We start from the raw sequence: 16,364 nt of genomic DNA, 5'->3' as shown, positions 1-16,364 counted from the left end.
GTTCTGAGGTTCTGGATAATTCACTCATAGGTTTTTGAGATGATCCAGAACTCTGGGGATCTAGGGTTTTGGGGTAAAAGCACAACCAAGCCCGGAACTCTGAGGATCCGAGGTTCTGGGCTAAAAGCACAACCAATCCCAAAACTCTGGGGGTCCGAGGTTCTAGGGTTAATGAGAACTACCAAGCCTGGAACTCTGGGTGTCCAAGCTTCTGAGGTTGGGAAAATCTAGGGAACACAAAAAGAACAAGACACGCAAAATGAGGAAAGCAAAAAGGAAAATCTAAGCTAAAAAAAACTAAAAGATCTAAACACAAAAACACAAGGAAGGAGAAAAAATCTACCAACCTAGCGGGAGAAAACATGTGAAAACCTAGCAACATGGAGGTGCGAAGTTGGGAGGTCACAACTGGATGGTTTGAAAAACTTGAGTGCACAAATGAACTTAAAAAAGTTCATTCCTCCTATTTATACCCCCCGAAACTTCATCCATATGGTTGCTTTAAACAAGACCTCGGGAGTCCGGGGTTCCAGACTTCCGAGGTGAAAGCTAAAAACAAATAGACCTCGGGACTTCGGGGTTCCGGGTTCCAAGGTGTAAAAAGAAAAACAAGCAAAACAACCTCAGGACTCTGGGGTTTCGAGGTTCTCAAGACAACAGAACTTCGGGACTCTGGGGTTCCGGGGTTCTGAAGTGACTAACAACAAAACATGAAGAACTCAAGATTTTGGGACTCCGAAGTTTGAGGCTTTAACAAAAAAAGAGATAAGGCACAACATCAGGACTCTGGGCATCTGGGGTTCCGAGGTCGTGACAAACATAGAAAACAAAAGCCTACCTCGGAACTCCGGGGTTCCGAGGTAAAAGCACAACCAAGACAAATGCCTACTTTGAGACTTCGGGGTTTCGGAGTAGGATTTCAAAAAACAAACAAAGGACTCCTAGGGACTCTAAGGTTCTGGGGTGTCCAAGCATAAACTAAAAAAAAAAAGCTACAGAAAGCAAAAAAGAGGGACCCATATTATCAAGATAAGGAAATTATTGGGGTTAGGTATGTAGGGCATAACAATATCATATTGTGAATAACTAATCATTTAATTGCAGCATTAATTAGTACAACTGTGGGTATGTGTATTATTTATTTTTCTTTTAATTATGCATTTATTCTTTCATTATGATTATTACCTATTATGATTCTCATAATCCACATCCCTTTCCTCTGTACTTTTTCACATGTGTGGACACATTTCATCTTAATTTGGGGGAGGGGAGGTGTTTTATGGTCTGATTTATAGGTTGTGTAATTATGTGTCCTTGTCAATAATGTGTTTTAATTTTCCTAATATCATTTTTGAATTAGAAATCATGTGGCACGAGTGAGTAGTTCATCATGCCGCCATAGTCGATGAAAGGTACTAAAAAAGAAGTAAAGGATTTCAGAGCATGAATTTTCAATTTGCAGAATATTTCAGTCTTTCATTTTGCTGTAGTAATTGTTTTTGAAAGCCAAGTTAGCCATGGGTGGAGCCCCTATCCATCGTGAGCCTATAGTTCATAACGCTTTGCTGCAGGACAACCAGTGTGAACATTAATTCCAGACCTATGGGTGGATTGGCTATATTTTAAAATTGATGGATTTTAATGAGCAAATTGCTCATGAATTCATGTGCACATATAGTGAAGGAGAGGCCTATGTCAAAGGGTTAAGGGTCATTTCCACAGAGCAGCGAATACCCAAAGTCACTGGGTTGCCGCAGGAGGGAGACCTATTTCCTGAGGCGAAAGATGCAAGAAGTGCTAGGGCAGAGTTTACTCACCCAGCTGACGGACCTCTGAGTGTGGACAAGCAAGGAACCAAACGGACATCTCTTCTAGCAGAATGGCCCTAGGTTGCATTTAATGTGATGAAATATATTACATGTGATGGTAGGTACTCCAATTTGCATTCGGTTCATTTTAAATTATTGAGTCATCTACGACATGGCCGAAGGATGAATGTTCTGAATTTCTTGTATCATCTTATCTCCACAAGTGCAAAGGAAACACAGAGGGGTAGTAATCGTTATGTTAGTCATCATGGCTTGATCAAATTGTTAGTAGAACGATCTCTTAGTGATGTCTCATAGATGTCATGGGGATGGTTCAAGGATATCCTGCAATTTGGGGAGGAAAATGTTCCTGCTGCAAATGAAATTGCATCTCAAGGGGAAGATATCGAAGAACCCTCATCTCCTAGGGTTTTTGTAGCAAACAAACCTCCTATTGCCCAAGAAGCCTTGCCTGTTGCAAAAGAAATGGTAATTAAACCAAATATTGAGCAGCCCTCCACTCAATCTCAAAGTGGAACAACATATTCTATAAGGGAATGAAAAGAAAAAGAAAAAGGTGATGCAGAGGAAGAGACCATAGAATGGCCTCAAGCAGCGCAGGTTTCTCCTGCAACTAAAAAATGCAAGGTAAAGGGAAATTTTCCTGTAGCAACACCTCTTGTAGCAATGCCTCCTGCAACCATTCAGGAAATGCAATTAAGAAGGAGTCGATGGGGTAAACGAAGAACTCAAGCAACAGGAGATGTGAGTGAAGTCATTTATGTGGAAATGTCAGAATTAGGGCACAAAAGTCAGACAGAGGTTCAACCATAGGAAAGACATGGAACCAAAAGACAGTAAAATTTGGCACATGTCACAAAGAAGTTTAAAGAACCGATAATGAGATCTCAAGCCCTCGGGTAACAACTCACAAGCTCCTTTCATGTCTCACTAGTTTATCCATTGCACTTACATTTTATAGACAGTGGGAGATAGAAAGGGCTAGGCTATAAGGAATAATTGATAAGCAATAGAAAGAGATTGAAAAGAGGGACAATCAAATTGTTGAATTGCAAACCAAAGTAGACACCGTTGCAAACATGGTTCCTAAGTTGATGCAGTGCAGGGCTCCATCGAGAGTTTATGCTTTATATTTGAAGGAACAATATTTATGTTTCAAGCTAAATCACATTGTTAGGGATCTTAGTCCTTCTTTAGATACTCCATAGGAATTATATAATGTTTATCAAAACTCTCCTACAGTCGTTAAGAATTTGTTCTATGAATTTTATTTGCATAAATATGTTGTCTCTTCTGACAATGAATGGAATCCCTTACTGTATATTGGTGACATTCAGTTAAAAGCATTGATGTCATGGATACAAAATGAAATCAGTATGGGAACACAAGCTAGAACATACAGGAATTTGGAGTTTGATTGCCCACTGCCACTCAGAGCTAAAGCAAAAAACCCATGACATATGTACTATGACTAGAAAAATTTGTTGACTACACCTAATGTCAGAAGCCAGATTTTACTGTTGAGAGAGGAAGCATTTCAGGAATATGAGCATTTGGCCTTCACAGGTACCCTTATAGATGCGGATTTTGACACATGTGGAGGATTTGCATATTAGATCAATGTAGTTGTCAGTGTAGCACTTGCAGACACAGTTGCTAGCACATCAGCGTCAAATTACTCAGCTGACCATAGAGCGTGATACTAAGATAGAGCGGTGGGGTCAAGCAAAGGAGCTCGCAGTGAGTTTGCAGAGAGCTACAGCACGTGGTCTGATGAGAGACACCTTGAGAGAGCTAGCTTTGAGAGCCAAGGAGGTGGAGTACTACATGATACATTATGAGGATACGATGCCCAGGGAGCGCTGAGTGCAGAGTTTTACACAGTCGAGATCTAGTCGATCTCGAGAGACTGGATCGAGAATGGAGAGCAAAGGCGTGACAGGGACTCCTAGATAGGATCCACCTGGAGATCCAGGTGTTGGGAAATCTACCGCGAGACCGTCACCTTCAGGAGATAGTCATACCTAAGAGATGTTGTCTCTATTGTATTTTGATCATTTGGTTGTATTGGCAAAGACATGACAGTTTGTACATTGATCATTTTTTGAGATATATATATATATATGACACCATTTTCTTTGATCCTCATGTGATGTGTTATGGATTATATTTTCTACATGCTATTTTTTATCTTATGATGATGCAATGCTTAGATAGAAGTATGTGATGTGAATATGATGTATATGATGTGATAATGCAGGATGTTGTGAGATGTATCTTGAAAATGAGATGTAAGATAATGATATGTTGTGAGATGTATCTTGAAAATGATATGTTGTGAGATGTATCTTGAAAATGAGATGTATGATAATGATATGCAACTAATTGATTTTGAGCATCCTCATTTGCATTCCTCATCCCTGTATAGCCACATTTTGTTTGCTTTCTTTGTATGTATCATCATTGAGAATTGATTAACTTTGGGATATGTTGAAAATTTATACAAGCATAATGGTATATTTGAACCATAATGACCTAAGAAAAATTTACATGATTTTTTGATTTTGCAAGATAGCACAAGCGTCAAGGTATAATTGAACCAGGACGACCTGAGTGCGGATTGTGTAAAAACAGACAAGATTAAATCATTTGTATGCATGATGTGGAATCATGTCTTCAGAGATATGTTGTGAATCACGTCTCGAGACAAGTATCAGCACAGTACAGATGATCGCCTCACAGACAAAAAACTAAGAAAATATTGGAGTCCCCACGACGTTCTCTATCTTTGAAGCATTGTTGAGAAAATTTAGAGGATCCAACAATTCAAAAAGTTAAAGTGCAAAAATAGTCAAAACTTAATGCAAGATGCAATCATTTGATATTTCAGAAAATCATCCATCATATTTTGTGAATCCTGTTAAGCGATCAATGTTTTGCTTTGCGATTGTACAAGTGTTGTTTTGCTGGATATGAAGTTTTGAGTTTGCGACAAGTTTTGATTATTGCCTCGAGTCAAGTGTACTGCTTAATTTGGATATGTACAGTGATTACCAAACCATGGTGAGATGCGGTGAAAGGATATATAGATAAACTAGGATAGTGACTACGCTAAGTATGGCCTGGATGGATATTGTGATAAAAATGTCGGGCGATGGCCGATAGTGCTTTACTGTGGAGATAATGGTATGGATATAGATAGAGGATTTGTCCTCTCACAATAGCGCCTGTTGCCAGGTTTTCACCAATTGCTTTTATTGTGCCTTTTTACTTACCTTTTTTTTTATTTTTTTTATTTTTTTGACTTTTCCATGCATTAGATTACTCAAGTGTAGTATTTCTTCAGGTGAATGTTGCTAGTTGGTTCATCGAGCACATCTCCTTCTAAAGTTGTTAGTTGATAGGCGCCTGATCCATAAGCTGAGATGATGACATAGGGACCTAACCAATTAGGTTCAAATTTCTCTTTCTTTTCCCGATCCTGTTGATTCCTAGGATTTTCTTTGAGTACTAGGTCACCAATTTTAAAAATTCTGGGAATGACCTTGTGGTTGTAGCTCCTACACATACGTTGTTGATATGCTTTGAGATGAGTGTAGGCACATTGACATCTTTCATCTAGAAGCTCGAGCTCTTGCAGTCGGTTAACTCGATACTCTTCATCTGGGATTAAGCCTTTCAAAGAGACACTGAGAGATGGAATTTCTACCTCCAAGGGTAAAATTGCTTCTGATCCATATACCAATGAATAGGGTGTAGCTCCTATAGGTGTGCGGATGCTAGTTCTGTAGGCCCAAAGTGTTGGATTGAGTTTTATATGCCAATCTTTTCCTACATCATTCACTGTTTTCTTTAGGATTTTCAATATTGTTTTGTTGGATGCTTCCGCCTGACCATTCCCCTATGGGTAGTAAGGTGTAGAAAAATGATGTTGGATTTTGAATTTTTCACATAGTTCTCATACATCTTAGTTTTTGAAAGGTCGTCCATTATCTGTGATGATGGATCTTGGAATGCCATATCTACAGATCAGATAATTAAGGATAAAATAAGCAATTTGTTTCCCAGTCACTATGGTCATGGGGACTGCTTCTATCCATTTGGTAAAGTATTCCGTTGTAGTTATAATGAACTTGTGTCCATTTGAAGATGAAGGATGAATTTTGCTGACCAAGTCTAGTCCCCACTGACAGAAGGGCTAGGATGTTGTGAATGGCTACAGTTCTTGTGTTGGTGCATGTATAAGATTGCCATGGATTTGGCATTTAGGACACTTCTTTGCAAAGTGATAAGAGTCATTTTCCATTGTTGGCCAGTAATATCCCATTCTTAGAAGCTTTTTAGCAAGAGTAGTACCACTTGAATGTGTGCCATAGATACCTTCATGAAGCTTGTGTAAAGAGGAGTCTAATTCATTATGATCAAGACAACGAAGAAGAGTACCATCTAGACCTTGACAGTACAAAGTATCAGCAGTAAGAGTATAACGGGTGGCTTTCCAGATAAAGTTGTGCTTTTGGTTTCGGGATAGGTCAATGGGTAGGATATTGTTTTTAAGATAGTCATAGATGGGTCCATATAATGGAGATTCAGAACCAGTCAAGGCATAGATAACATGGGATTCTGAATGGTCAGAGGCAGGGGAGAATAGTTGCTCTACCAGAAACTCGTAATGATTATGTTGCTCTGGAATTTGTAGTAGTGAAGCGATAGTAGCCATGGCATCAGCTGCTCTATTATCCAACCTTGGTATTTGCTCAAAGGTGATGTGTACAAAATATTGCTTGAAATCATCCACCATTCGCTTGTAGGGTAGCAGTTTGTCATCCTTTGTCTGATAGTCATTGTTGATTTGATTGATGACTAGTTGTGAATCTCCGTGGACTTTTAATTCAGTGATCCTCCATTCTACGGCCATTTTGATGCCTATAACCAATGCCTCATATTCAGCAATGTTGTTGGTGCATGGAAACATAAGCCTATATGATCTTGGTATAGTGTGTCCTTCAGGAGTGATGAACAGAATGCTAGCACCTAAGCCATGTTGTGTGTAGGATCCATCAAAATATAAGGTTCATTGTTTGGTGGAGATAGCAAGAATGTCTCTGTCTAGAAATTCGATCTCCATAGTTTGTTTTCTAGGTAGTGGTGCTTCTTCCAGTTGATCTACAATTGCTTGTCCTTTGATAGCTCATTGTTCTGTGTAGTGGATATCAAATTCACTGAGGATCATGACCCACTTAGCCAATCTACCTATAAGAGCTGCTTTATTGAGTAAATATTTGAGAGGATCAATTTTTGTAACCAGCTTAATTGTGTGAGCTAGCATGTAGTTTCTGAATTTTTGAGAGGCAAATACCACTGTTAGACAAGATTTCTCAATGAATGTATAGTTGAGTTCATATCTGTTCAATGTTCTGCTGATATAATAGATAGCTTGCTCTTTTCCCTGTCGATCTTCTTGTGCTAACAATGCCCCTAGTGAGATGTCTATTGTTGAAATGTAGAGAATGAGTGGCTTTCCTGCTATTGGTGGTACTAGAGCTGGTGGGTTCATTAGATATTGCTTGATTTGATAGAAGGATTCTGCACATTTGGCTTCTCATCTGAATGGTACATTTTTATGTAGCAAATGATTGAATGGGAGGCTTTTATCTGCTAGTTGAGCGATGAATCGCTTGATTGATTGGAGTCATCCTTGTAGAGATCTAAGTTGGTTGATGTTCTTGGGTGGTGGCATCTCCATAATGGCTTGTACCTTTGCTAGATCCACTTCAATACCTTTAGTTGAAACTATCTAGCCTATTAATTTGCCTGATGTAACCCCGAAGACACACTTCTTAGGGTTGATCCTAACTTGGAATTTTTCCAATCTATCAAAAATCTTTTCTAAGATGCTTAGATGTTATGCTCTGGTGAATGATTTAGCTAGTAAATCATCTACATAGTCTTCCATGAAGGTATGCATCATGTCATGAAAGATTCGTGTCATTGCTCGTTGATAAGTTGCTCCTGCATTCTTTAAGCCAAAAGGCATGACATTCAAATAGTATGTTCCCCATGGACAGGTAAACGTTGTTCTATCTTGATCCTCTGGGGCTATCTTTATTTTATTATAGCCTGAAAAACCATCCATTAGTGATAGCATTGCATGGTCTGTTGTGAGGTCTACATTTATGTCGGTACTGGGCAAAGGAAAGTCGTCCTTTGGATAGGCTTTGTTGACATCTCTGAAATCAGTGCAGATTCTGATAATGCCATCTAGTTTTGATATTGGTACAATGTTGGAAATCCATTCAGCATAGTCGATAGGTCGAATAAACCCGACATCTAATAGTTTCTTCAATTCAGCTTTAACCATGAGTGCCACATGTGGATTCATCTTTCGCAGTTTTTGCTTGACTGGCTTAGCTCCTGGAGCAATGGACAAATGATGCATGATTAATTATGGATCAATCGTGGGCATATCTGCATATGACCAAGAAAAGTTGATTTGCATTTCTTTAAAAAATTTGATAAATTCTGATCTTTCTGCTTTCGTCAGAGATTCTGCAAGGTGTATAGTTTTGGTTGCTTTTGTAGTACCAATGTTGATTGATTGAGTAGGCTCAGTCAATATGTGTGATAGCTCATGATAATTCTTAGGAAGAGTGTCAAGTCTCCCATCCTTAGGTGCCTTAAAAAGGTTTTCACCCTCAGATGCGTCCTTTATTTTTACTTTTGTGTGATCTATTGCTGCCATTGACTGGTTTTCAGCAGTAGATCTTTTATTTTGCTCATTTTTGCGACTGAGAGACTTGGCACTCCCCTGATTGCAGACATCGTTACTTTGTTCACTGGTAGAGTCTATCTCTAGGTTAACGGTACATAAGTAATGGATAATGGATTCGTCATTTGGGAAAATTGGTATATCATGAGTTTCAGGTTCATCCCAGTCTATGAGGTCAAGAAAGACAAGTGGTAAGGAATCGTTAGGTGGATCAAGTTTGATTGTTGTAAGTGTTAGGATGGAAGTATCATCGTGATTGGCTAGGGTGTTAAAGAAGTTAAGGATTTCATCAAGGTCTTCGATGGTATCATCTTCCGTATAGACTTGTGCATAATGTTGCTGCTCATTTTCCTTGGCGTCATAGATATTTTGTGGACAAAATTCAAGTGGTCTAGATTTTGTACTGCGTTCTTCTTGAGAGATGGGTGTATTATTGTCATTTGCACAAATATATTTAGTAACATTAGAATAGCTGCCCCATTCATATTCATTGGAATCAGTCTCAGAGGTATTCTCCCAGATTCTAGCAATGTTGTGAACTAGTATGTTGTAGGGTGAGAACAGGTCTTTGATAATTGAGACAAGTTTGATAGTTTTCTCTGATTCTATGTTAGATCCCGCTTCCACTCTTTGCATTTGTTCATATAATGTCTCTCCTCGGGGAGGAATGATGTAGTCCAGAGGTGATTCTTCTTTGTTGGATATTTGTCCTTGAATATGATGTGCTTCTGCAGTAGGTGCTTCCTTCTTTTGATTGATAGGTTGCTTTTGACATTGTTCTCATTCTTGATGTTCACGTTCTTTACGTATTGTCTCTGCTAACTCAAACAGTGCCTCCTACCAGGAGTCTTCTTTGTATTTCTTTTTTGTTTTCCACTGAGGTTTTTGATATTTGCGCGGTGTCCTCTTTGGTGGTAGAGTGAGTTCAAAGCCCAATCCTTTTTTGTCTTTACTGAATTGTGAAGGAGGGTCCAATGGTTCTATGATGCCTTCCTGATGTTTACCAATAGGTCCTTTGCCATTGTATCCCATTTTCTACATGATTAAGTAACCCTTTTCCATACAGGTGTGTGGGTATAGCTACTTCCATAGTAGTTGTTCTGTCTTCTTCCTCATCTTTGTATAGCCAACTAAGGATATCCTTTTCCTCGGATTCATGTGCTAGAGTGTCGAGTTGAATGAATGTGCCATCAAACTTGGTGATGGGCTGAGTTGCTTGATGTGTTGATGTTGTAGGTAATCCATGAGATCTAGGTGATGTTGGTAAGTTGGCCAAACACATGGGTTCCAAAGATTATTCTCCCATGCCTTGTTCTTTGATCTTCATTTTCTGCTTGAAATCTCTAGGTAATGATTTAGACTTTTCTTGTTGAAGATCTTGTGCTGATGAATTTTGTTTCTCTCTGTTATGTGGAACCAAGTTGTCGTGGGCTGCCCCCATAGCATTATAATGCTAAAATGGATTATGATCAGCTGATATAGAAACCTCCTGCCCATTGTAGGGAAATTTGACACACTGGTGATATGTGGAGGGTATTACTTGCATTTCATGTATCCAGGGTCGACCCAATAAGATATTGTATGTGAGGTCTATGTCTAAGACCCGGCACATGGTATCCTTTTGTATTGGTCCTACCTGAATTGGCAACACCACTGTTCCTTTAGATGATCTTTCCTCATCATCATATGCCTTTATAGTGATCTTCTTGCATGGATCAATAGACTCCTCAGAGAAGCCTAATGCACGGATAAGTTTTAAGGTACAGATATTAAGTCCAGCTCCTCCATCTATTAATACTCATTTAACTCAGTGTTTATAGACCATGACTTCAATATGGATTGGAGTATTATGTGGATGGCTCAATGAGATATTATCATGCTCAGAAAAAGTGAGGTTATGAGGTCCTGTCATATGAGCCACCATGGCTTGGAATTTGTCAGCATCTAGATCTTGCGGTACATTTGTTTCCAATAAGGCTTTCTCGAATATGTCTTTGTGTTTTGGCAAAAGTTTCAGCAACTCAAATATAGATATTTGAGCAGGAGTTTTGCGTAGTTGACTGACGAGATCATATTGAATTTTGCGTACAGTGTTTTTTGTTGGCATATGTCCCTTCAAGACATATTTTTGAGCTCTAGTTGTTACTTTGACGGATTCATGTTCACGTCTGTCTTTGATTGTGATAACATTGACTTGATTGTCTTCAGCGAATATGTGATTGATGGTGTTATTGTATATGTGATTGATACGAGCTCCACGTGTATCATTTGAGGTTGAAGCTTCATCCTTGTTATAGTTTGGAAGAGGATTTTTGAAAGCTCTGTGGTCACCATTTGTTTTGAGACCATCGACCGATAAATCACCTCTGACGATCATGTCTTGAACAATGTTTTTCAGCCTCATGCAATCATTTATTTGATGACCTTTGTTGCAATGAAAATCACAAAAGTGTGAGTCATTCCACTAGGGTAGTTTGATTTGTGGTTCAAAGTTGTTGATTGCGGGTAAAGAGATAATTTTGTTTGCCAGGAGTTCTCCGAATGTTGACTCCAGTGATTGTCCTAGTGGTGTATAAATGTGTTTTGGAAAGTTGTTTGTGTTACCCCGTGGGTTTGGATTAGGTCCTCCATTGGTGTTATTGTTTTGGGTATTGTTGGTGTTGTTTGTGTTGAGTTGATCTTGATTGGTATTTGGTGCATAAGCGTTAGTGCTTGGGTTAGCACCTTTGGGATTCTTTGTAGCTTGAGGGTTACCTAATAATGCGAGCACGGGTTGTTTTAATTTTGGATCATTTGATTCAGTTCCTCCTTCATTTCCATTGTTTTTGTTTTTGGTCCAGAATCAGGATTTGTCCAAGTTGTTATTGTTTTGGTTGTTGTAATTGGATGAACTTGTTCCTTCTTTGAAAAATTTCAACGTTCCCTTTTTGACACATGCCTCTTCTACTTGGATGCCATTCTCAATCAATTTAGCAAAAGATGGTATGCATTGGAGTTTTAGTTTGTAACTCATCTCACTATTCAACTTGTCGATGAAAATTTCCATCTTTTCTTTTTCGGGTATATCACGAGGATATCTTGAAACCATACGTCGCCATCGTTGAAGGAAAACCATGAATGTTTCATTGTTTTTTTGTTTGGTGTTACAGACGTCTAACATGGTGATAACATGTTGAATGTTATAGGAATATTGAGTTATGAATTTGTTGACTAGTTCATTGAATGATCTAACGGGAGGTGTGATTTTGGATAACCATTCCATTGTTTGTCCTCCCAAGCTTCTTGGGAATAACCTCATCAAATAGGTATCATCATGAGCAAATTCAAGACTCATTGTGCAAAATTCTCGAACATGATCACGGGGATCACTTTTCCCATCATATTTGTCAAACTTGGGAACATCTGAGTTTGGAGGAAAAGGTACCATGCTCAATCTTTTGTCAAACAGATAAGGACACATTTCAGTTAAGGAGTATCGTACTATTGTACTTTGTTGCATGTCTTGCATTTGTCTTTGCAACATTTGCATTTGTTGAGTAAGAGAAATCAAAGGTGCATTATTTTGTCGAGGGAAGAATTCTTCCCTTGCATTAATTATAGGCTGAAATGGGGTATGGAACGGTATGTTTTGCTCAGGGATGTTTTGCTCAGGTATATTTTGTTCTTGTTGATTTTGTTCCAGAATATCCTACTCAGGGTCATGTGCCTCTTCCTCTCGTTGTCGTTCTTGATATTCGTAATGTTGAGATCTTGTTTTAAAAATGTCCATGTCAAAGTCTTCAGGAATTTTAACCCCTTTGCTTGTGAGCATGAGTAGGTATTTTTCCTTGTCATTTTCCATGAGTCTTTCAACAAGTTTTTTAAACGAAGCACTCTCTTGACATTCTTGAAGAAGTTCTTCAGAAATTTCGATGTCCTCTAGATTTGGATGTTCAAAAGGATTTGATAATCTTCGATTCATGTCGGTGTTTGATTGCATTTTGCTTTGTTTGTTTCGTTGAGAGTGAGTAACGACAGGCATCTAGTAGAAGCTCTCTGTGACAAAGGGAATGAACTCTTCTTCAATGTTTTGTTCAGGGGTTGGTGGTTCAAATCGGGGTATGTTATAAGTGATGCACTCTTCGGGAAAGAAGGCTGGATTGATCTTCCCTCCTTGATTTATGTGTTGACCTAATGGTGATTTTTGATTGAATGCCCTACTCCTCAATGGTTCCTTGTCAAATTCGTTTGTTTTGTTTTGAAGATATAATCGTATATGAGGAAGGAATGTGCGATGAGATTTGAAGAGTTGATGATTTATGTATAAAAATTTGTTTCTTTTGGCAAGTTTTGAAGAACTTGGTTGTTGTTTCTTCAACTTAGTGTTATGATAAATATTCTTTCTTCTCAGAATATGAGGATTAGTCATGCACAAGTGATCAATGGTTTCCTTTGATTTGTTTTGGATTCAGTTTAGCTTGTTTAGGAAACTCGAGGTTTACTTTATCAAAGTGAAGGTTTAGATGCCCCCTCACGACAAAGTGTGTCAAATGATATGGAATACGAGATTTCCCGATATGGAAACTCGATTTGACAACTTAGAGTTTTAAACAAGTGTGTTTTGGGATAAAAATTCGTTTGATTTAAAGGACCTGTTTGCTACTTGTGATGATGTTTCCCGATTTTGATAGGATAGACATGTTTATCTTGCGACTAGTTTCAGATTTAAAGCAACTTTGCTTGATGAAAACTTTCTTTTAGTAATAGCTTTTGATACTATGTTTTTGATTTATGATTGATGAAGTTCAGGCTGATGAAGGGAAGCTTCCGAAATTGTTCTCAAAATTTTCCAAATTGACCTTTGTTTTGCCCCTTGTTTTTCTGGTTTTGACTACATGCTGAAACAGAGACGCAATGCGTTATGAAAACTTATCTATGTGCTAGAGAAAAGACTCTACGCGCTACGCTGCCCCATGATACGCGCTAACTGGTTAATTTTGTTCATTTTTGGTTCATCCTTGGTTTAAAAGGTCATGCGCTAATATGGGCCTCCTATGCGCTAATAGTTAAACCCTACGCACTAAAGTTTGACTTCTACGTGCTAAACTATTTTCAAGACACGCTAACTGTAACTGCTTGTTTTTACATTTGGGTGAAGCGCTACTGCTAAGACTTGACGTGCTAAAGAGAAGGTTTAATGCGCTAAAAGATAGTTCCCATGCACTAAGAAGTTGCTCTTACGCGCTAAACTGCCCTGAAATATTTTGACTTGGTTGTTTTCCTACAATTTTGGAATTTTGCCTTGAGTTTTTAGTACTGATAGATGATTTTCTGAAATAACGAATGAAAGCACGGCACCAAAGTGACAACCATTTTGCTTAATCTAAACAATAAGTGTATGTTCTGCGAGGATGTGTTCAAATCCCCAATGTTTCAACAGGTTTAGATACAACATGCACTTCAATCATACTCTTTATTCAAGGGTCATAAGCAATATCATAGCCCACTAGTCTCAATACTCTGTCAACTCAAACAGTCGTGTCAACCCCTAGGGGGCGCCCATTTTTTTGCCTTTTGCCAGAAATTAACCCAAAGTGAATTGCTTCACAGTTGAGTAGTTATCTTGGGAGATATATGGTGAGTAAACTTGGGGGCGGATTCTTCCCCACCCTTGCACTATGATATTGCAAATGTCTGGTTACTGACTTGATTCAAAGTTTCTATGCTAAGGTTTGTAATCAAGCTTCCTGTTCGGCCGTCAATGATAAACTCGCTCAGGAGGCTTCCCAACCTTTAGAACAAAGGCTTTACATATCTCAAGGATACTGGGGGAAGGCTAATCGTTGTGCGCAACCGTTGAAAATGACTTTCATCACTTTCCACTTTTGATTATAGTGGGTTGGAACACTTGGCTTCAAAGTTGTTTCCCACTTAGGTCGTTCCCTTCACATCAGCCAAAAATGGCTTTAAGAGTTTTTCAACCCCTCGGGAAGGTGGGCCTACTAAAGGATTTATTGCTTGAATTAAGGAAAGCTTTAAGAGTGGTTTGGCTTTTTGATCACCCAATAAAGGGGAGAGCATATACCTTCCACTTTCGAGACAAAGCACACAAGTTCTTTTTATCCCTTCAAAGCAATGATTTGTTAATCCTATATGGAGATGTTGCTCCACGAAAACATCATGTTCTTTTTAACTTTTCAAGGCAATGATTTTATAATCTGAAAAGAAGAACTTGGTCAACAAAATGAACACGATGTTTTGTCAACAAAAGAAATCGAGCGAAAGGGGAAGATCTTCCCTCTTTAATTGCAAAACAAAAGACTTTTGGGACTTTGTGATTCTTTACTTTGCTAAAACCTAAGATGGATCCTTTTACACACCAAAGGATGGTGAAGTTCTTTTTAATCCATTTGTTTGCAAAACTTTGAAAAACAAAACTGATTTTTTCTTTTTACAACCCAATGTAAAAAATTTCTCTCCTAGAAAAGCAAGGAAAAATTTTGTTTTGTGGTTCTTTTTAAAGCCCAAAATAAAAGCGAGTTCGGTTTTAAGAAGAATTAAAAGAAGTTCAAATTTTAACTAACTTAACTAAATTAGTAAAAACTTTAAACTATCTAATGATCCTAAATTTAAGCTCCCATTTGCAAGAAATTTTTTAGAACCCTGCAAACTAACAAGTAAAATTGTTAGAAAATCGATGGGTTTCAACAAGTCTAAATTTTTCACATTCAGTTATAGTTTCTAGTTTTTGCTTCAGTTTGTGATGCGCTACAGAACAAACTATACGCGCTACAAGGTAATCTAGATGCACTATCTAAAAGGCCCAACGTGCTATGTTGTGTTTCAGATGCACTACTCTATTTTTCTCCCACGTCGAGACCTACAGGAAAGTATTAGTGGGGACGATGCGCTAAGGTAAAGACTGCACGTGCTAGAGAATAGACCCCATGTGCTAAACAATGCATTGGATGTGCTAAAAGATCCACCAAATGCGCTAAGGGATGTTCCATACACACTAATTTCTATTTCCCACATACCTACAAAAGTGTTTATTTTTTAAAACCGATTTGATTAAAGGGGTCGAGCCCCACAGTGGGCGCCAGAAATGTATGCGGGAAAAGAGGGGCTATAAAGCTTAAAATGTGAAAAATGAAGCTCCAAGAGGCTTGTCCACACACCCACAGGACTTCTTAGTGCAAGTTATGGAGTCATGAAGAATGACTCAACTCCCCAAGGATGGTTCCATGGTTCTCTATCTCACAAGGTCCCTCAAGCCAATGCCTTTGCTCTCATATCACTGAGCAAAGTGGCTTAGGGATGACAAATGCAAGAACGAGGGATGCTTATGATTTATTTAGTTATGAAAATGCATCCTATCTATGCATGATTCTACAAATGCAATAAACTAGATTATAAGATGACAAGATTAGTAGCAATACTATCCTAACATGATATACTAGTTTATGAGTTAAGCTAATGATAAAGGAAATAGTCTAAAATTCTTATTAGATTTATTCCTATAACAAAGAGAATCTAGATGTGTTAATAAAATTGAGCATAAATGAGATACTAAATCTTGCATGGATCCTAAAATGGAGGAATAAGAGCTCTATTTGTAGTGAAAATAGGGCAATGGATGGTCAAGATTGAAAGAGTTAATCAAGGGTCAAGTTTGAAAGTTGTCAATCCATGTTTTCAATTTTCACCAATGAAATGGTGACAATTTTCAACATAAGGCTAGTTGAGAGGAGATGTAATAAGCATTAAATGCTTGAGAAGACCTCATG

The sequence above is a fragment of the Cryptomeria japonica genome, chromosome 3 (assembly GCF_030272615.1).
Source record: "Cryptomeria japonica chromosome 3, Sugi_1.0, whole genome shotgun sequence".
NCBI classification, from domain to species: domain Eukaryota; kingdom Viridiplantae; phylum Streptophyta; class Pinopsida; order Cupressales; family Cupressaceae; genus Cryptomeria; species Cryptomeria japonica.
This window is presented reverse-complemented; position numbering follows the sequence as displayed.